The sequence below is a fragment of the Micropterus salmoides genome, unplaced genomic scaffold (genome assembly GCF_014851395.1).
Source record: "Micropterus salmoides isolate LMB-PRFRI ecotype aquatic unplaced genomic scaffold, ASM1485139v1 Ms_hic_scaffold_8, whole genome shotgun sequence".
NCBI classification, from domain to species: domain Eukaryota; kingdom Metazoa; phylum Chordata; class Actinopteri; order Centrarchiformes; family Centrarchidae; genus Micropterus; species Micropterus salmoides.
In genome coordinates, this window is record NW_024044570.1 from 10,764,230 (window position 1) to 10,785,926 (window position 21,697).

Consider the following 21,697-nt stretch of genomic DNA (forward strand, 5'->3'; position numbering starts at 1 on the left):
TTATGATTAGAATATTTTCCAACTGCAACTGAAGGCAGCAGGAGAGGAGGGGATTTCCTCTCCAACCCTCATTATCCCTTATGAGAAGCATCATGTCAGTAAAAGACACACTGACTGCACTCAGCACTTTTTAATAACTGTAACATGCACACACTCACTGTGGCTTTGTACTGTACATCTGTTTGCTTCCTCCTGATGTCAGCTGTCTTTTCCATACAAACATGGGGTTTGAATAATATGAATAATTTAAACTTGAAATCACTTCTGCTTTGAAGTGTGGCCTCATAATTTATCATCAGTGAAAGTGGCTTTTCTTTGCAGGGATTAACGGAAATAGCACTGATGGACAAATATCAGAGCAACACAAAGTACCATATGTAATACCCTGGAATAGCATAGTAATGCATAAGCGGTATAGGTACAATGCAGTTGAACTGAGAAGGTAGTTTACAGTGTTGGAAGAAGTATTCTGTGTTTACTTGAGTAAAATGAGCAATACCACAATGTAAAAAGATTCCATTACAAGTAAAAGCCCTTCAGTTGAAGTTTTTAAGTATTAGCAGCAAAATGTACTTTAAATATCCAGTACTTGTTATGCATAATGGTGTTATTTTCCTAAAATTTCAGATTGTTATTACTACTATTCATGTGTACAAAGCATTTAAAAGATCAGTTGAGGTAGAGCTAATTTTACGCAGTACTGCTGGGTAGCGTAATCTAAAAATGCATCATGTTTTATAAATTGGTCATATGTCTTGTGTGCGTAAATCTGTGCAAAATAACTATAGTTGTTAAATAAATGTAGTGAAGTCAAAAGTTAAAAGCCTGGAAATACTCTAGTAAGCATAAGCTCTTGACAATTGCACATAAGTAAATGTACTTACTTTCTACCACTGGTCATTGAACACTACTGAATATAAAAGATGCCTTTCCCAGAGTCCCTGTAACCATCTATATAACTTAGGATACATGACATTACATGTGCAGATCACATTTTCAAAGAATTACTTCCCTTTCAAATGAGATTGTTAAGCAGAAGACAAATTAAAAGTGAAATTGGATGCATGATATTTTTCTCAGCACAGACATTTTGGCTTGTCAAAGTAAGAATGCAACAAAAAAGGTCTTAAATAGAACAAAACATTAGTCACAACATACACTGAACAAAATTATAAACAACAACACTTTTGTTTTTGCCCCATTCATCGTGAGTTGACATCAAAGATCTAAGACTTTCTCTATGTACACAAAAGGCCTATTTCTCTCAAATATTGTTCACAAATCTTTCTAAATCTGTGTTAGTGAGCACTTCTCCTTTGCTTAGATAATCCATCTACCTCACAGATGTGACATATCAAGATGCTGATCAGACAGCATGGGTATTGCACAGGTGTGCCTTAGGCTGGCCACAATAAAAGGCCACTCGAAAATTTATTATTTTGTGAATTCACTCAAAAGAATTGCATGACAGCTCATTCTTGTAGTTGGAACCAGTTTGAAAAAAAATAGTTGAAGGGCCACTGAAGCTTTCATTTAAATTACTGGTTTCCAACCTTTTTAGTCTAAGCCCTGTCAACTTACTTTGATAACAAGTTTTATGCATTTTTACGTAACTGCAACAGATAGGTAGCTATAAGTGTTCAGGTGTTACAGCTGCCATACCTTCATATCATTTGGGAGCCAATCCCAGCTGACATTGCCAGAGAGGCACAAACTTAATATAATCAACCCAATATAAAGTGTAGTAGTATTTTTTACTTTTTCCACATCCTCACTTTTGCAAACAGCTGCAGAATTTTACAGCTCTTTTCATAAACTGACAAAATAGGCAAGTAGTTTTTTTAAATTACAGATAGGCCTTCAAAACAAACAGTTATTCTGTGCATTTCTACATTCAAAGTCTGAGACTATGGGTCACTAAGACAAAGCTTAAGGTGCCCCTTTTTATTAGTTTCTGATACTTCCCCACAACTAGTCTTACTGTATCTCTAAACTGTCTTTAACGAAATCACACACATGTAGGCTTTTCTATGTGATCTGTTTTTGATAGCTAATGATGTAATATTGTTTCACTTCCATTCATTGACCTCGCCTGAAACCTTTGAAAACCTCTCCAATGGACGGTTTGGTGTGCCTTGTAAATTGCGCGTTCACGCGGTTCTCCTGGCCTGCCCAGTATCCCAGTGCGCTCGCTCCCGCGCCAGGCTGGTGGAAAAAACTGCAGCGGCTGTTACCCGAGCCACGGAGAGAGAGAGAGGAGCAGAGTGCGACAAATCACTGGCTCTGGCAGTAGTTCAGCTACACACACTTGGATTTTCGTTATTCCTGCCGAAGCCGACGTTATCAAAAAACCGGGAGTTGGGACAGTCAAGAAGTGGTAATATCGACGGGGAGGTAACGTTATTCGGCGTCTGAAAGGTATGGAAAAGTTAGCTGTGGGTTTCTTTTTCCAAAATTGAAAGTGTCTCAGCCACAAGTCTCGTCAGTTTCCTTCGGCTGCCAACTTCCAGTTTGTACAGCAGGGGAATGTCGTGTCTTTACGAGGAAGCTAACGGCTCTGTGAGTTACGTTAGCGCGCTATAAATGTAATTTTTGTGCAGTCCACGTCCAGGGATGCGAAGACGCAGAGAAGTTTGCTAGCCGTTGCCCGTTTCACCGAAATGAATGATAAATTACTGACTGCGTGCCGACTTCCTAACGTCTGAACACAACTAGCTGCTGCTGTCATAACTTGAGTGAGGGCGAAAATACCGGGGGGACAGCTCGGTTTGTTCAGAAATATGATGCTGTTTGCGTTTGGTTTTGCTCAGAAATTAGTTTAGCGTATACACCTGGTTCGTAAACAAGCCTGTACCAAAAGACAACTTGCCAGTGTTTACAAAATGGGATAGGCAGCCTTTAACTTGCCACCGCCGACCAAAAACAGGGGTCCAGGGACCACCAGGGGTCCTTTAGAAGGAACCAGTGGGTGATGGTTTTATTTGAGAGATATTTCACCACCTTAACTGTTAATACAATATGTTAAGAAATAGGGGTGAGTGGAAAGAGAAGAGGAGGTTTTTACTGTTGTCATCATTTTTACTCTCTGACCTGCAGAAAAGACATTTACTGCTCTGCCAATAACAACAACAACAACAACAAACGTATTAAAAAGGAATTTATTTGATCACACTGTCACAAAGTGAGAGTGTTAGTTAGTTCCCCTTAGAATTGGTGTTTATACCTGGATGCCCCCACCTCACCACCACCTTACATATAAACACATATAGGAGAGCAGCCTGTTTTGCCCTGCTTTTCCATCAAAGACCTGTGCTTCCTAACATCAGGCTGACCCATGTGAGACCCTTTTGTCCGTGTTATCCCCAAGACATGCCACTTACAAAAGATTCCAGAGTAGGAGATGTGTTAGCTAGTGTATCTAAACTGTAACTTAAATGAGCCACCACGTTACACCAGGCATTATACAAATAATAGTTTTATCCGAGGCATGTTTTGAATTTTAGTGTCTCTTTGTCCCTGTAAATCAAAATGAGACAGGCTCTTTAGCCGACGGCATGAAATAGGACTCCAGACCCCAGAATCAGTACTGTGTTACAATTTCTGTAAAAAAACAAACCAAAAAAACACCTCTAAATTGCCTGTTATCAACACCGAAAAATGAAGATTTATCATGGAGCATTTTCTGAAATGTGACATGTTCACCATGTCAACATCTGTGGTCTCAGGTGAGTTCTGAATCATTTAGAGGCTATTTGATCTGACGGACAGCTGCAGAAGTTTCAAGAATAAATCATATTGTGTAGATACTGATAAAGCATAAGTATTTACTGATAAAGCATGAGTATTTACTGATAAGGCATTAGTATTATCTAAAATGTAGTTCTGGTTCCTGTTATTCTGAGGTAGGCATACAACCGCATGCAAGAACAACATACACAAGGTCTGTTTTGATATTCAGAAAATCTTGTTTCCAGGTCCGGGGCGGAAAAATGTGTATACTGCCATCACAATGTCCCGGCGACATCTTCATAAAACTTGTTTTGTTCAGCCTACAGTCCAAAACTCAAAAGACGTTCTATTTATCAGCAAAGTCCTACGTTTGAAATGCTGGAACCAGTGAATGTTTGGCATTTTGCTTGATAAATAATAGCTTGAAAATAGCTGGTAATTGGTCATTTAGTGTTGTTGTTTTTTTACCTACAAAATCACACATCACAGGTGTGGGTCAGACTGCAGACCTCAAAGGGGATTGCCAGTGCCAGTCTCTGGACATGCCTGAGCATGTCGGTTGAACGAAGTACAAAATATTGTCAGCTGTAGTGGAAAAACGTCACTATCACGCTCCAAAAAATCCTACTGAAATCCACCATATCTATTAACATGGTGCAATAAGCGTTGAACCTTTTTGTTTGTGTGAAGAACGTGTTTGTGAAAGTGAAACATTCTTCAGTTTCACTGTCACAAGGTCAGCCCAGTGAAAGTTGAAGCACATTACCTCGGCCCATTCAAAACAGACATTGGGCTCCTGATAAATGAGATGTACTTTGTGCATTCATGTGGGACTGTAGTTGTCAGTTCTTGTTTTTACTTGCTCCTTGCTCTTGCTTTGATTACCCCTCATGAGTTGACTGTGTCAACAAAGGCTGGCGTCTGACATTGTTACTTCTTCACCTGTTTAAAGTGAATGGGGATGCAGATTTGCCAAGATTTCAGATTTGCCTTCTGATAAGTGCCCTGCGGATGCCTGTCCCCAGAGTATGTGGGACAAATATTTGTTGGATTGTTTCCTACATTTCTTTGTGAACATACCTGACATTCTTTGTAGGGAGCAACAGGAAGATAGTGTTTTGTGGCGATATTGATCTTTCCATTTTAGAAATTTTGTCTTTGACTCATAGAGCTAAAGTCAGACACTTGTAGGATGAACGTCTAAATGATTTAATGATTGAATGTTTCATGACATTTGTTATGTCATGGCAGCTGCTTAACAGTCGCAAGTATTTGATTTGCCTTTCACCTTTTAGTTTGCCTATCACAGACTTTCAGCTATGGTATTGATCTACGCTTCTACAGCATTGTGTTAGAAAAGATGACATAAACGTGACATAAATTACTAGAGAGGAGGGAGGAAATCAATTCTTAGATGCAGCACAAATCTCGCTTGAAACATTATGTCTCGATGCCCTATAAACGGGCTATGCTGCAGATCAGGAATGATCAACGTGTCAGTCTCTGTAAAACAAAATAAGCTTAATAAGATAGTGCTGCTGGTTTACACTTCATTATTAGATAAAATCTACAAGTCTGCCTTTTGAAAGCACTTTTGGCATAACCTGGGCATTGAAGCAAATCATGTTATTGGCTAATTTGAAACTAATAAGCCCATTTAAAGACGCTGTTGTACATCACACTTGTGCTTCTGAGTCTGTGTTATTTTTTCTATATATATCAACTTATGGATCTCTAAGTAGCACTGTTTTTTACCTGAGGCATAATAATATTTTGGAATGAAACTTGAATTATGTACGAGTGCATATGTCAGTCCACTAGTGGAATTATGCACAGTCCTTCTACATTAAATTGTTTTTTAATGTGATTGCAGTGTTTGTAACATTGATGTTTGATGGATTAAAGGCACTGTGTGCTTTTTTAGAAAGGATTCCAAAAATGTTTGTTGACCAAAATGAATCATTGTCAGGTTTCAGTGACATAAATAATAGGTAATTTCTTGGTTGACAGAATGCATGGGCATGTGTGTTCTCTGAAACAGATCTGTGAAGGAAGTGTCATGTGACACCATGGCCCTTGACCTTTCCCCCTTGCCCTGAGCTAGGGCTTGAGCTAGGTAACAGGTGCGACCCAGACACACACACACACACACACACACAAACACACACACTCAAAGAGGGGGCAGTTGCCATAGAACAGTAGTGTTACTTATACCAGATGAAAATCTTAAGATTACTGCTTTTTACAGGCAGATTTATTTTTACACTGACATGCATGTATTTTTATTATTTATTATATCTCTGGCTTTATATGACTTCAGCATAATAATGTGATTTTTACAGACTTTTACAGACAACTTGTGTGACAATGAAAAGATCAATCCAGGTTCATTAATCTCCTTTTCTGAAGGGCCTTTGAACAATGCACTGAATCCCTCCTCACTCCTGGGCTACTGTTCTGTAACTGGGTCCGAGGTCTGCACTCGGACCCACCTATGGAGCGGAACAAGTTAAATATATATATAACTGGAGATCAATGAGTTATCACATTCATGTTTTAGTTTCTGATGTTCTTGGTGAAGTGCAGTATACAGTTCATGTCTTTGCTCGCAGTTATCCCTGTACAAATGAGTAAACGATCAAAATGTATTGGAATTTTGGCACTAATGTGCATGTCAGTTTACTGTCAAAACTGTCAAAAATTTATATTTAGTGAGATTCATAATAAGGATTAAGGTCTAAAATTCAGCATAACACACCAGCACAACTTTACATCTCCAAATTGAGGTCTCCACAAAGTTCAATCCCACTGTACTTTTTCCAAATGTCACTGTTTTGTGATAAACAATACCGTTCCCCCTTTACACCATTACAGAGTTGGCCATGTTGTCTCCCCTTAAACAAAGCACTCCAGGTTTTAGAAGGTCAGTGGAGCCTGATAAAGTGCAGTTTGGGCTGGAAGCCATGTCTAAAAAACTTCAGCACTGTCTCCAATCAAGGCAGAGCTAGACCCTAGTTGCATTTTGTTTTGGATTTCTGGCCTTGATGTAATTTGTATTGGCAGCACCAGGTTGTGGCATATATTGTGTAGTGTCATCTGAGTCATCCAGGTGGGAAGATGTCAGAGCAAATTAAAGTAATCCTCTGGACTCCAGAAGTCTCTCAGATGAATGGGGAAACATTTTTCTGTTCCACAAGTCGAGTAGATTGAAGATTTGTGTTGACTATACCGCTTTTTCACCCATTTTCATGAATGAGAAGCCTTTTTTCGTTACTTGAAGTGCGTTTCATCTTGAAATCAAACATTTTTATTTGGGGTTTATCAACTGAGTAACTGTACAGTCTTATCAGATGAAGATACAAGTGACATGTTCAGTTTTTTACTTGAGTTCACACTTGTTGCATGTGGAAATGACATCAGTGTAATGCCATGTCGACCAAGTGCCATCAGTGTTATGAGTCATTTCTGTATCAGTCACCAATCTGTGGCTCGTTGAAAAATGGTGGATAATAAAGGAGCAGATCACAGTGACACTGTAATCTTACATCAAGCCAGAAGGCATCTACTCCTGTCAGGGTATTTGATCTGGCAGACAGAGATAATCATCAATGTCTCACCAGCAACCTTGTGTGTGCTGTGCTCCTGTTTGCTTGTGTAGCTGTGTGACCATTTGAGTGCTCAGACACTGGTTATACATGTGGTCAAACCATAGACCGTATATCAAAAGGGTCAAACATGCAGTAAACTAAAGTGGGACAAGCAAAGATTTGTTACCCTAGTATGCATGTATGTATATAACCAGTAAATCAGTAGATCTACATTATTGCATTAAATGTGAAAGTTTTACTACTAGGAGTTTTATTTTTGGGATCAGATTGTTAAGGGTCTAATGAAGTAGAATTAATCATCGATTGACTTAATCGTCAGAAGATGATTTGCTCTTTAATTCCTCTAATCACTGCATTGGCTCTGTTTGTTTTCTGTGTTATCATCACATTTATTTGCTGTTTCAAGAGGGCTGGTGAATTTTAAATAGTTTAAAATATTTCTGTTTGACCTGTAAAGGAATGTTGGCTTTGTAAACGTTTGTGATTATCTGGGAAACTTGAGGCTATGGCTTTTCTGATAAGCCATTAACCTAGGTGTTGACCTTGAGAATGTACGTCTAATGAGCTTTTAGCTGAATTAAAGTTATAATGTAGAAATGCATCTAAGAACAGTTGAATTAATGAGAAGGCACATCAGCCTGTAGTGATAATGCTCATACATAGACAATTATTTATTATAGGTATGTGTAAGAGAGCACGTACTCTACACACAATTATTTATTATTAAATTAGAATGCATTATTCCAGTTAGCCTCTGTGTAGTGCTGTTATGCTATGCATACATATGAGGGCTATTCGCTCAGATGATGACCTTACTGACCTAACTCTGGGTAAAAGTTGAATGCTGCTGCTCACCCATTGTCAAACGTTGTCCTTTCGTCAAAGATTTAAAAGTGTGTCCTCCTCAAAGGCCAGGCAGAGTTCAGCTATTCAGCATATCCCAGACCGATTTAATGGGCTAAAGCTGTTAGACCCAGAGATTTAATGGTGTCAGATGAACTGAATACTGGGATAGACTACTCCTACCATCATCGTCCTGTGGGGTCCATGAAACAAAGGCTGAACCACAGCCAGTGGTAATGTAAGGCTGTTTCATTGTTGACATCTTCCAGACCTCTCACCTGTCTCCGTGCTTGTAAAAAGCACTACGATGTCTCGTTAATGTCTCTTTAATAGCGGATTGATGCAGGTCGTGTCAGACATTACCTTAGCTGTTGCTTTTGGTCGTCAGTGGAAAGCCTAACGGATGATAATGTGGCAGCATGTAGAATGAATTCTCTACAATTTTTTTTATGGTGAATGGCCTGATGGTGCACTTCAGTCTCAAACCCATCTAGGATTTCACCCTTGCTTGGAGACCATCCTCAAACATGGCTCTAACACCACTTAGATGGGTTCAGTTTGAATATTTCTGAAGGAAAATTATGCGTCTTGGCCACAGGCAAAGTCAGATAACTCATTTCAAACAAACAGTATTAATGATTAGAGCCTTGAATAAGTTGTGTTCTTTGTTCATGTCTTTCACACACTATATATACTCTGGCCTCAAGTAGACTCTGACCCTGAAATGAAAGGCTTCATTTGGAGATTCCTTCAAGGTTCTGTTCCAGCTACATTACGTTCCAAGCTTGATATGTTCTGTTATTTCTCAGGCTTCCACTTACTAACACAGCAGTTGACTGGGGATAATAAGTGATGTTGTGGCTGTAATCCATCAACAGTACTCATAAGACTCCAAGGGTTTTTCACAAAAAATAACCCAGCCATAGTAGTTTATTTTTAGATAAGGCAGGGGTGGATAATTAGCAACATATTTTTTTTTTTTTTTTTTTGCTAAAGAGCACAAAATACAAAACAAGGTCAGGGCTCGCATTAAACTTGTTTGCAACTGGCCCCACTGGGCCAATGGGTTTGAAACTTACTGGCCCGAAGACAATTTTTACTGGCCCTCTCTCCAAAAGTTATTTATCAGCGTTCCAACAAAACCAAAGATAATAAGTTATGTTATTCTGTTTTTCTTTTAACATGTTTAATCATTTATTAAATACATCCTGGATATAAAAAAACTAAACTAAAATGTAACCACAGTTATTTATATAATTTAATAGTTAACAAAACAATTTAAAAAATGGCTCTCTCTCCTGCTGACAGCCATTAAAAAAAAAAAAAAAAATGTACACAGAGCAGCAGATACATGTCACCTCGATCCTAATTGACAGGTCGCCATGGTGGCGACATGTTAATCATTAGGTAGTCCTGCCCTAAAGCATACGCTGCATTATCGTCCATTTTCCTCTAAATAGGACCATTATTTACTAAAATTATTTACCGTTTTTTGTGTTGTTGTACTGTTTATTTTAAAGGTTAGCTAACATGGCATTAGCATAATGTGCGGCTAGTGTGGCTAGCAGACTTGGCAATGTTGGACTGCTGCTGCTGTTAGCGGCTCGCTGTACAGGTGAGATCCACAGACACTCTTACTATGCTATATGGCACCAAATTACTTCATTGATGAAAATTGCGATAACATACCGCACTGTTGAGCCCAACATATTACCACAGGGGAAATAACTTCACCGCTACTTTCCTATTACACACTAGCTAAGTTGACTAGTCTTCAATAAATCTTGTTGATTGCTTAATTTGTGTTGATTTTATTAAACATAGACTATATAAGTCTTTATCAGTCAGGGGAGAGAGAGAAGATGACATGAACCCTGTCTGCTGCACTAACTCAGCCTTGATACATAGTACCCGCTCTATCAGATGAGCTACTGGGGTGCCCCCACAGCTTTGTTTCTTTAGTAATTGTCCATGTTCTAACAGTGGTAATGCCCTTGAGTAAACCTCGCAGAATCACGTATCCAACCATAGCATTAAGAACATGTATTCTTGTTAGTATAAGATTATCTCATTCTAACTACTTAGTGGCTGAAGCAGTACAAACTCAATTTGGCCTATGAAAACCCCAAACCAACAACAGCAAATGTATTATACATTAATAATGTCACCTAATTTTTCAACTGTTCAGTGCTATTGTCTTTGAAGGAAGTTTGCTCGTGAGCACTGAATTCTCTGAAGGTTAAGCTGTGCGTTCTTTATCACCATGAAATGTAGAAATTGTGCCAGGATAAAATATTCTTTCTCAGATTCTCCTAATAGCTCCCTCAGTCTGAGAACTTAACACAGCTTACAGCCTGAGGCTGAAACGAGAGATGGCCAATAAAGACCTAACAATATGTGGTGGGAGATCAAAATCCCTAGATGAATCTGGTTTCCAATTTCATTTAGAAGCAAAATGTCTTTAGGCTTGGTCCCACAGTTCTGCATTTCTGGTGATTAAATCTGGGTGTGGATGGATATGGGGTAAAGCAAATAACTATAAAATACAAGTAACAAATTCACTGTGTACACTGCGAATAAAGTGACATGCATGCACATGCATTTGAGCCCAGCCAACATGTGTGCACACCACACCTGCACATGCATACTTAACATTTACAATATTGTCATCATATGTCTCTGGGACAGGTGAAAAATATCCCCTGCATCAATAGTGTTTCTCCAATTAGGCTTTTGATCTAGGAAAGTGTGTTGCCCCCAGTCTGGCCCAGTGGCCACTCTCAGGGATTTGCCTGACTGACTTTTATAAATGTCACTAACCAGGGAAACAGGAACCCTCCTGACAAAGCCTGTGCAGGGAGAAAATGGATTTCTGTCTACAATCTTGGGTGTGCTTTTATTGTAAATATATTTCTCAAATGTCTGTGGTTCACTTGTTTCTATGTTGAATTTTGGGTTTGAGTTTTAAGCAGTGTAAATAAAAAAAAGAGTGTTACATGATCTCTAACTTTTAACTGCCTTGATACCGTATTGAACTCCATATATGGAAGGATAATCCTCACTTGCAGGATCTGTGGTGACCTATCTACACAAGTATTTGTTTGAGTTAGGAGAGGGCCTTCGTGATTGGTTGAGACTGGTGAAGCCAAAACAATTCTGGCTTACTCAAATGTGTTGAGGGCACAGGGGGATACTTGGCTTTGGCCAAGTTTTGACCTCACTAGCTCTCCTGGACACAGCCTGCACCTTAAAATAACATGCTACGTGTTGTGCATACATACCTTGCTGCTGTTGGACTTGTTTACCATGGTGAACCTGAGCTCTGCCTGCTGTTGGAGATTACAGGGCTGGATGGGGGCCACTTACATGCCTCAATACTATCTCGTACATTATTATGAAGCTTTTTTTTTTTTTAGGTGGGTTTTGGGAGTTTACATGTTTGCTGGATATCGGTACCTGATGAAGGCTTTTTGGAGCTTGATTTAGCAGTTTCCTTTCGATGTGTGAATGTATTCTGTATGTCTAAAAGTTCTAAATTAGCATCTTGACAAAGCTCCGTGGAATAAAAAAGTCTCATAAATTACAGATGAGATGGACGGAGGTGATGGGTGTGGTGCTTCTCTGCAAATCCATACTTACATCCATCTCTTTCTGACACTGAAAATAGTGTAAAAAACCTTTCCCTACTGTTCTGAATGCTAAACTAGGTCATTGTGACTCATTTCTTTCCATCTAAATGTGGAATTTAGAAATGCTTTGCTTCTTATCACATGTCCTTACAATAAACCCTTTGTCTCTTTTATGGCAGTTTTTAATCTTGTCCTTATTCAGTGATGGACATGGACGGCTTTCATACGTTTGTGCCTCGGCTTTGGCTGATTTGAGCTTTTGGGAATGTTGCTTTAAGTGCTGTCTTGAACTGTAGTAGCTAACAGAAATATATGCTACCAATGTAATGTGGCTACTATCCAATAACATAGTTTTTTTCCCCCTACCATGTCACACTGCAGTAGGCCCAAGTAGGTCGTCAAAAGTGATAGTATGATAGGCAGCATGGCCAATGGTATTCATGAGAATTTATATCCATATCATTATATATTTGAAATGACATTGACTCGGTTGACAATGACTCGGTTGCCAATTTATTAGGTACACCTAGCTCAAAGTAATGCAGTCTAATACAACAATCCTGAAGTAAGTCCTACCTTCATGAAGGTTTTAACGAGCATGTTGTGGTGCTGTTGTTATACAGACAGGTGTTTTTAGCATTTTGTCCACATCACCCCATTTATATCAATGAGGGTAGGCTAAATAACAGAAACCCTTCTCTGTACAATGCATTAGGTTTAGCTAGTTCTACCTATCAACCTCGCAGCTGAGTGTAATTCCAGTGGGAGACAAATTGTACTATTAAATTGGTGCTCACCCTTACATGTAGTGCGAGAGATTCAGATTTTTAAATTAGTGTCAAGCTCAATAATACAGGTAGACTTTGACCACAGATGATTCATCCTTGAAATGACACTTCCTTAATTTTGTATGGATAATGAGAGTAATTTATATTTGGATTGAATATGAACTGAGAACACTTCAGCCTGAGAACAGGCTGCGCAGCAATACATTTACTGTCAAACCAAAGAACAGTCATAACTTACAGCATTTACTTAGTCACTTAGCATTCCAAGGTGGTTAAGTCATTATGCAACATTCATGGTGAAAATGCATCTCGGCATTCACAACATCATCACTTGTAAACAAACATCCGCTGCCTGACCTTGCCTGACACATCAAGCCTCTTTTCCACAAATAATCCTGTTGGCGCTGCTCAAAATAAATTTGCAGACTCACCCAATTTTCAAGTCCCCAGCTGAGTAGGGGCAACATCTCAAATTACCTGTTCAACTCTACACCCTCCCTTTAGTCGCTGTCTCACACACGCACACACACAGCCCATTTATGCTGTGATCTCATTAGCAATAGTTGTAGTGTAAGTACTTGTTGTTCGGTGCATGACATGATCTGGATCACATGAAGATCGAAATGGCAAGAAAACAAACACTCCCATTCCTTCAGACCCTGGCCCACACCCGGGCCCATACCACAGCTATATCAGACTGGCAGGCTGACGGGGGGCTCCTGGCTGGTCATTTGTAGGGAATGAGACAAGTGTTACGTGTCTGTCTGAGAATGGTGTGAAACCGAACATGTAGCAGTTTGAGGTAAGAAGGAATGGAAGTCCTTATTCAGACGTTAAAAGCAAGTTTGCCTATTTGCTGTTTGAACTGGCTGCTCGCTTGTGAAACTCCCGTGTGTGAGTGTGTCATTGTGATAGCAGGTGGGTGTCCTGCCTAGATATTGGCATTCAGCCAAGCCAGTGCCATGGGAGGAAGACGAGGAGGAGGAGGTGGTGGAGGTGGAGGAGGTGGAAGTGCTGTGATCCAGAGGACTGTTGACTGACAGGAACAGTGGCTGTGCACAAACTAGCCAATAAGCATGAGGCTTGCAAACAAGACCGCAGCAAGACAATCTCCAGTATTGGAGTACTGGTACTGGGACTGCATATTGCAAGATCAAAGAGAAAATGTTCAACCATAAGGGTTGGTTTCTCCCCTCTGGCACTGTTAATGCACATTAAGGAGGAGTTTTAGTCAAAATGTTGAAAGTGTGTTTGTTTTCTTTGCCTAATAAGAGAAGATGTAAATGGAGGATATATACACACACTTGTATTTATTCTGGCATGCATATTTCTCCCTTGTGCCAGCACATCGTCTTCCCTCTGGGCGAGTGTTAGAGTGGAACACCTGCTTCGACACGTGACGAGGACTCTGCAAAGATCAGAGGAAACCCTCCCTATGTTTGTTTGTTTGTTCGTTCTAGAGTCAGAAAAAGCAAGGTTTTTTTTTTTTTTCAACAGTGATCCAAGATGTTCACAAGCAGTCAAAGTGCTTGTTCTTCTTATTCGGGGTCATTGCGAACTGCTGTTTCGATTAGCTTTTATTTGTCATGGGTAAGATCACAGACCCATTTGGACCAGATGAAATTATCTAGGGGCGATTTTAGTATTGTATGCACTAGTCAGCGTTTCTAATCCTGTTAGGAGCGCATAGGGCACATTGGCCAATAACCTGTTGATGCAATCTTGCACAGCTGTGTAAACCAGCTCAGAATTCAAAACTGTTAATCTAATATCATTAATAATATAACTTATATTTTAATATTAAATATTTTTGATAATGTATGCCCATCCTATACAAGGACATTGCTCGGTTGAATTTAATCAGTTTTCTGTCTTCATCAGTTGAGAAAATAATGTTTCAGACTAAGTCAGTACAGTGTTTTAAGAGGGGGGAAATTTGCTTATTACTTTATGCGTGCGTGCGCACACGCACACACGCACACACACACACACACACACACACATATTTATATAACCCATGCACTACATCCACCAGCACTCTCCTTTTAATTAGCAGCTATCTCTTTTGCACACATCCTCATGAGTCCCCTATTACTTCTCAGCTAGTTAAGCCAGGCATGTTAATTTACTTTTACAGAGTTAGCAGTATAAGTTTGGTGTGGAAGCATGACAGAAAGAAGGACATGCATGTTAATCAGGCATAACTGGCTTTAATAATTTTTTTTTTTTTTACAACTGCATAGGACATAAAGTCTAATAATAAAAAGAGGAAACATATCAAACATCAGTGCTTGTGTGTCTTACAGTGTGTGTATACCTGTGTCTACATTGGCAAAAAATGAATTTGTTCTTTCATAGTCAACTTTGTTTTATATATATATATATATATATATATATATATATATATATATTATTTGTGCTTTATGCGAAGAATTACCATAAATATCATTAGTTGTATTTTTTGTAGAACACAAGGGGTTTCGACCAACACAAAGCAGAGGGGAATGTGAAACATATTTAGTGTTTGATTGCAAAGCAGTGGGCTGCTCTGTTTGGATTCAGCATTCCTATGCAGTGCACATTTCAAAGAGGCTGCATGCTGGATTTTGCCCAACACTCTGTTTGGTTTGGTGAATTTCCTAGGCAGACACCTGATGCACTTTTTTTATTCTGCTCAAACAAGCAGCTGTCTGCAACAAGCCTCTTCTTTTCATTCGCAGGCTTTAGATGTCACGGTGATTCCATGTGCTGTGTCCCTTCTTATGTTCATGTTTGTGCTATCTGCACTTCACATACTGTACATGCCCACCTCCTTTGTGTGATTTGCTATTAACTTGTCAGTCAAAGCTTTGTGGGAATAGAAATTATACGCCCACAGTTGTCAAAGATGCTGAATGAATACTGTAAAAATGTGGGAGCAGAAAACCAGTAGCCCCTCAAGAATGACACGTAACACAAATCTGAGGCTGGATATACAATTAAATGCACTTTTGCTAAACAAACTACTTTTACACAACCATACCAAAGTTTTTAGTGAGTGTTTTAAGAGATACAAAATCCTAAACCCAAGTCTTTGTAAAGCCTGACATCTCCTTATTAAAAGGAAGGTGCTCTCTTATTAGCAGAATCCCTCTGTTATTGGCTGTGTCACATGAAACCATTATCTGTTGTACTGTAGGGACACCACCCAAAAGGAGTTCTGTCAAACTACTCACAGGCCTCTCATTGCATGAAGACATCTTGCGCTGGAGTTCCCTGCAATAGATCAGTTATGGAGCTCAATGCAACACTTTGCTGCCACTATAGTGACTGTGAAATGGGCTTGGAAGAGGGAGATTGTCTTTAATGTGATTAGCTTTACAGCAGCCTGTATTGTGAATTTGATTATATACATACGTCCTCCATGTGTTTGACTACATTACACCTCAGGGTAGCAATAAAACTGCAACATTGTGCCCCTGCACAAGTTAATAGGCTTCCATGGGGAGTGTGTGCTTGATCCCAAGCATTGTCTTTAAGCCTCCCTCTTGCGTTTACATCCCTGCATGTTTTATCTGGCTTGATGCAAGTGGAGAGAGTTTTAATGGTCAGTCTGTGCTTTTTCCCCCTTTTTTTTTAAATCAGTTCTGTGTTTTCTTTGTGCCAACTGGGGTTTCTTGAGCTTGGTGGGTCTGTCGATCTGTAATTAGTGCCAACCATAAACAACCGAAATCCCACTGTGCACTGCTACGGGTGGCTGCCCTCACCACGACAATCTGGAGTTTCCCTTTTGTCCTCGGATGTGTCTGATGTAGAGCCAGCTGCCTACTGTGGGAGTTGAACAGTCAGCCTATCGTGTGGAGATGGGGGTAGAGAAAGTTGGGGAGTTGAGAGGAGGAACATGGATGGACAAAATAAATGTCAATTCTATTGAAAGAATAAATTAGAAGAGGAAGATAACTTGTAAAAGAGGGTCTTGTTATTTGTATCCAGGAGGTGTCAGAGTCCTTTCCTGGCCTGCTGCAGTATCATTCTTAAATATAGAGTCTGACGCCATCTCAGTGTGATGCAAATCCTCGGCTCTTGGATCAGTACAGTTGCTTTTTCTGTCCTGGCTCCCAAATAATGCACAATAATGATGTCATGGCTAATGTACTACAGGTTAGCTCTTCATTCCAGTCATGTGTCTAGTTGTTTGGCCTGCATGCTTATTCTTTCACAGATATTTTATCCACTCAGTCACCTGTCGCTGTATATCTAAGTTGCATTTTCCTCAATATTCATGTCATGATATAATCCTTTTACCATGGAGACAGAGTGGCTTATGTTGGGTTAGGTTGGAGAAGACTTGTGTGTCTTTTGGTTAACGGTCATATTTTGATAGTGGTCCAGTTTTTTTTATTTTACAGCTGTTTATTTATTCCTCAGAGTATTGTTAAATGCACTTTAAAACTATAAGCCTAGACACTGGATTTGAGCTAGGGCATCACATCTTTGGCTTTGTTCATATTGCAGGCGAATCAGATTTGTTTCTTAAATTAGATCTTTAAGACAGACTATCTGCACTGTTATTTGCAAACATGAGGAATGGAGATCCATCACCTCACCCTCTAAACAGTTGTGGTGTCACGTCGCTGTGCAGAACTCCTCTGTTGCACCAGAAAAACTCAACGACGGAGAAGTTCTGCAATGCGACTTGACAGCATGGATTTTGCTCACCCGCTCTCAGGGCTCCAGACTAAATTTTTTCACCTCCGTCCGGGAACCGTCCTGAAAAACAATTTGAAACATCCTGAAGTTAATGTAAAGCATCCCAAAATCTCTAGTTTCTTTACTTTGTTATTGTCCTCTATAGTTATTAGTGACATAATAAATGATGATAAATTGATCAAATGTATAAAGTAAGTAAAATTTATTTTGCTGGATTCAAACAAAAAGATTTAAAAACAAAACTGAAAGTTATCTGTTTGGGTGATGGAATCATTTAATTTTAATTCAGTTAGACACTCCGGACTTTAATGGCTCCTGTGTTTCAGCAGGTTTTCTGCTCATGTTCAAAACTTTCTGCACATTCAGAATCTCTCCCACATATCTGTGTTCTCTGACATGTCCAGAAAGAAATCGTAATATTGTGAGACTAACATCACTTCATCAGAGGTACAAACCGAAACCAACACTTGTGATCAGGCAGAAATCTCAGCACAAATCCACGTGTCCACTCCTGCAGCTCCGATAAAGTGCAGCTCACAGTCCCAAACAGCGCCAGACTGTGCTTCAGGTTTTCTATGTTGATAATGCAAAACCCTAACAGCAAGTCTGCTGGCTGTGTCTCAGCGCGCTGTCACGTCGTTTGCGGAGTTGCATTAGCTGGGTGGAGATAATTCTCACCACTAGTTGTTGTTGTTGTTGTTGTTGTTGTTATCAGAATATAGATTTGTTTTTCACTGTGTGAGAAGATTGATGTGTGGCGCTTAACACGTTAGGCAACACAGTGCGATAGAGAGGTCAGCAAGCTGTTTGTGACTGAGAGGATAGATGGACCTGTACCGTGGGAACAGGTGAGCAGCCAGCCAGTGATGGTGACCATAGTAACAGCATGAGAAGACGCGCTCCGTTGTAGTCAGCACTCGGTCGGTTCAGTTTGTCATTTGCTAAATGATAGTTCCTCCATTGCAGCCTCAGCATCTCTAAAACCTTTTTCTTTTTATTTGGAATGCCAAACTTTCCAGGCTCTTTTAAATGTCATGGTGAACTCTCAGTTGTTGTCGTCTTGGGAACAAGGTCTTGGCCTGAAGATATGCTCCACGGACCATTGCAAATAGTCGGCTGCCCCTCCTGTGGCCTCCCAGCCAACTTAGTCTGCACAACAACTAATAGGCACATGGCTAAGAGGAGGAAACATCTGTGTATTTCATGCAGACACTAGAATGTTTTGTGAATGTGAATGTCTGCCAGTGTAATTTCAAGTCTTAAAAAAAGACTTTATTTATTTGTAAAAGTTTGTGTTGTGTTTATCAGAAAAATAAAAGTGGACTGTCAAAAAATAAGAAAAAAAAATTAAATGAAAACACTTTTTTTCATTTTAACAGAGGCAATTGCCTTTCAGTTTAACAATGCCCAATAGCTTCGTCCCAACAGTTATCTTCTATAGCTTTACACATAAAACATTTTGTTGTCTTGCATGAACAATATTGTAATAAGCTAGCATGTCAATGTCTTTGAAACTTTCTCTTGCTCTACACGTTTCCAGCCAAGTACTATAATGCCATATGTGGTTTGAGGGGTAGTATCATGTAAAGTCTTTTATTCAGGGTCTGTTTAACTTGGCATGTTGCCTTCCCATAGGGATCTCTCGGTCTCAGCCTGAGTCGAAGATCAAAGGCCGACTGCATGTGCATGTTGTCCAAGGCTTACGTCTTAACCTTTAAAATCTACAGTATCCTGGCAGGTCTACTCAGACAGTCTCAGAGTGATCATTCCCCAAACTTAATGCATGAATGTTGTCAATCATGGCATCATAACAGCAGCTTGTGAATCAAGAATGCCATTGGAGGCATTATCATACAGGCAGAGCTCAATGAGCTGCAAAAAGAGTGCAGTTGGGATGCAATAAAACCGTTTACAACACAGTAGCAGTAACCTGGTGTACTCAACTCTGTATCAATCCTGATTACCATTGCTTAGCTGCCATAAAGGGACATATGGAGTTATTAAGCTATCTGCCTACATAGAAAGATTGTTAGTTATCAGTTAGAGCCAGAGGAAGGAAGTGGTCATGGCTTAAACCTAGCCTTTTTTTCTCTCTCTTTTAGTTATGATACTGTATCTGGGACATTTTGGACTTTTTATTGCAGTGTATCTTGGAAGTTTTCTTACTTTCAGTGTATAGTTTCTTACAATCCTGTTTCTTCTTTTATTCTATCTCTGTGTATACATGCCCTTTACTAACTAAGGCACTAGTGCCAAACCTCTTGTAGCAATGTAAGATCGTACTAAAATATGATGAGATATTATACATACACATTACATTAAGTTAGTTAGTTAGTTAGTTAGACTTTGTGGCAAAATTTGCAAAGTATACTCATTCACAAAATAAATGGATACTCATCCAAATATGGACATGTGCACAACATTCACACCTGCGTGTGTTCACACAAAAATTCTGTTCACCTCCCCCCATCCTCTGCCCACTGGCAGCCAATATTAGTGTTGGATTATACATTAAAGCCTGAGTCATGTTTAGCGAGTGGACCCTCTTAAAACAAAAAAATAAAAAGGCCCTCACTGTAAACAGACTCCCTGCCTCTAAACCCTTGGCTCTAATAGTTTAGAGCCACTAGCTGTGCTCTACACTAACAATTCCTTATATAGCTTGGTTTCTTGCCTGTGGACACTACAGTATAAAGATGGCAAAACCAGAATGCCATGCCTGCAGCGATGAATTTAGGGCAGGGGGGTGGTTCATGTCTAATTTCTGTTGACTCATGGCTTTTAATGAGAATTGGGACTTGACAGTGTTGTGAAAACTGAGTTTGAAATGTTCTGTTAGTCTGAAGGCATTATTAATGCATAGTGGTTTTTTTGGCTGGGTGACATAAATGTTTATAAAGATTATTCCACATCAACTTTGGGCAGTGTTTTTTTTTATCTGGTTCATTCTCAGCTTGGTGCCTTGTAGAGAGTCAGTGCCCTTTTTAACTTTTTCTTACTGCTAGACCTGTTGTTATGTATGTTCAAGACAATGTGAGATCATTTTCCTGTTGAATAAAGGGAGGTCACTCTTTCTTTTCTCACTTTTTGCCCTGGTCACAGATTTTGTGCTGATACTGTTGCTGTTAGTGACAAAGTAGGCTAGTTTTGCATCATATTGTGTATCTACCATCTTGACTGACCTCAATATGAAGCAAACATCTGTCAACAGACCACAATGCTTTACAAGTTAGTTCTTTTTAATAAGGACCTCAACCTCACTGTTGTACCTTGCCATCTCTTACCATCAGTCTCAGTTTTACACACTTGTATGTAAGTTGTCATCAGCTTTTTTAGTGATTTGCTGTATTTAGTAACATCTAAATGATAATTTGTGTAAATTATAAATTCTTCGATGATTCTCTTGATTTTAAATGTGAATACACAAAAAAGTTAGTCAGTTCGTCATTTCTAAGATAAAGCAATTAAATTAGCCTGTATCTGTGACTTCTCATGAGTTGGAGCTCATTATGAGCACTTGATGGTGACGTCAAGCTGACATATGTCCTCTTGCCTCCCTTGTCTGTAGGAAATTTGGGTGCAGCCTTAGGATGCCCAGTGGCTTTGTGTGAATCAGCGAGTTCTGGTGCTCCAGACCTATAATTCCCAAGACAACAGGGAGCCGCACAGCCTGGCAGGTAATCAGTCATAATGTACTTATCCTGTTATTATTTGTAGTAGGGTTGCACAATTAATCTTAAATCTTAAATTAAAATTGCTACATCAGTTCATACCGCTATGCAGTCTCTTTGCACGTGACTGTAGTACTGTCAGTTTTGATTATCGCATTCAACTATGCACTCCTTTCTCTCTAAGTTAATATACATCACAAAATGACAATACTGTGTTACACCACTGTATGTGTGAGGGAGTTTTCCCCCTTCTTCTTTTTTAAGAGCTTATACTGGGTTGGGATCTGTTGCTGTTGTGGGCCAGTAAACGCCATTGAGGCACGAGTAATTTTGGTTTATACAAATAAATTGTAACACTACAGGGTAACATAACATCAAAAAATGAAACAGCCAGCTGCAACATCACCCCAGTAAGCCAAAGAAAAACACATTCTAGCTATAGATATCTGCGCAGGTAGCAGGGATGGTCTGTGTATGTTATTTATTCAGATAGCTTTGACTTTAAATCGTATTTGAAGTTGTCTGTTAGGGCTTGCACGGTGGAGTAATTTCCCCTGCAGTAATTTATTGTAGCTCAACAGTATGGGATGCAGTATTATTACCATTTTTGTTTTGTTTTTGCAAATTACTTAATTTATGATAAACAATTGATCAGTAATTTGGTGCAATAATACATAGTAAGTGCATCTGTGGATCTCACCTCACTGCCCAGCGATCGACTAACTGCAGTTTTATGGTGC

The 21,697-nt window shown here is 39.5% G+C and overlaps 1 protein-coding gene across 4 annotated transcripts in view; it reads left to right on the forward strand.

Annotated features, from left to right (window-relative positions):
* The first annotated feature begins 2,232 nt into the window (after window positions 1-2,232).
* Window positions 2,233-21,697, forward strand: part of peak1 (pseudopodium-enriched atypical kinase 1) — a 111,812-nt gene continuing 92,347 nt past the window's right edge. For 2 of the 4 annotated variants that reach the window (XM_038705176.1, XM_038705179.1), the window contains exons 1-2: window positions 2,233-2,418; window positions 20,855-20,963. The gene's annotated coding sequence lies outside the window, so the exon portion shown is untranslated. The remainder of the gene's footprint in view (window positions 2,419-20,854; window positions 20,964-21,697) is intronic. The other 2 variants (XM_038705177.1, XM_038705180.1) reach the window with 1 other exon arrangement.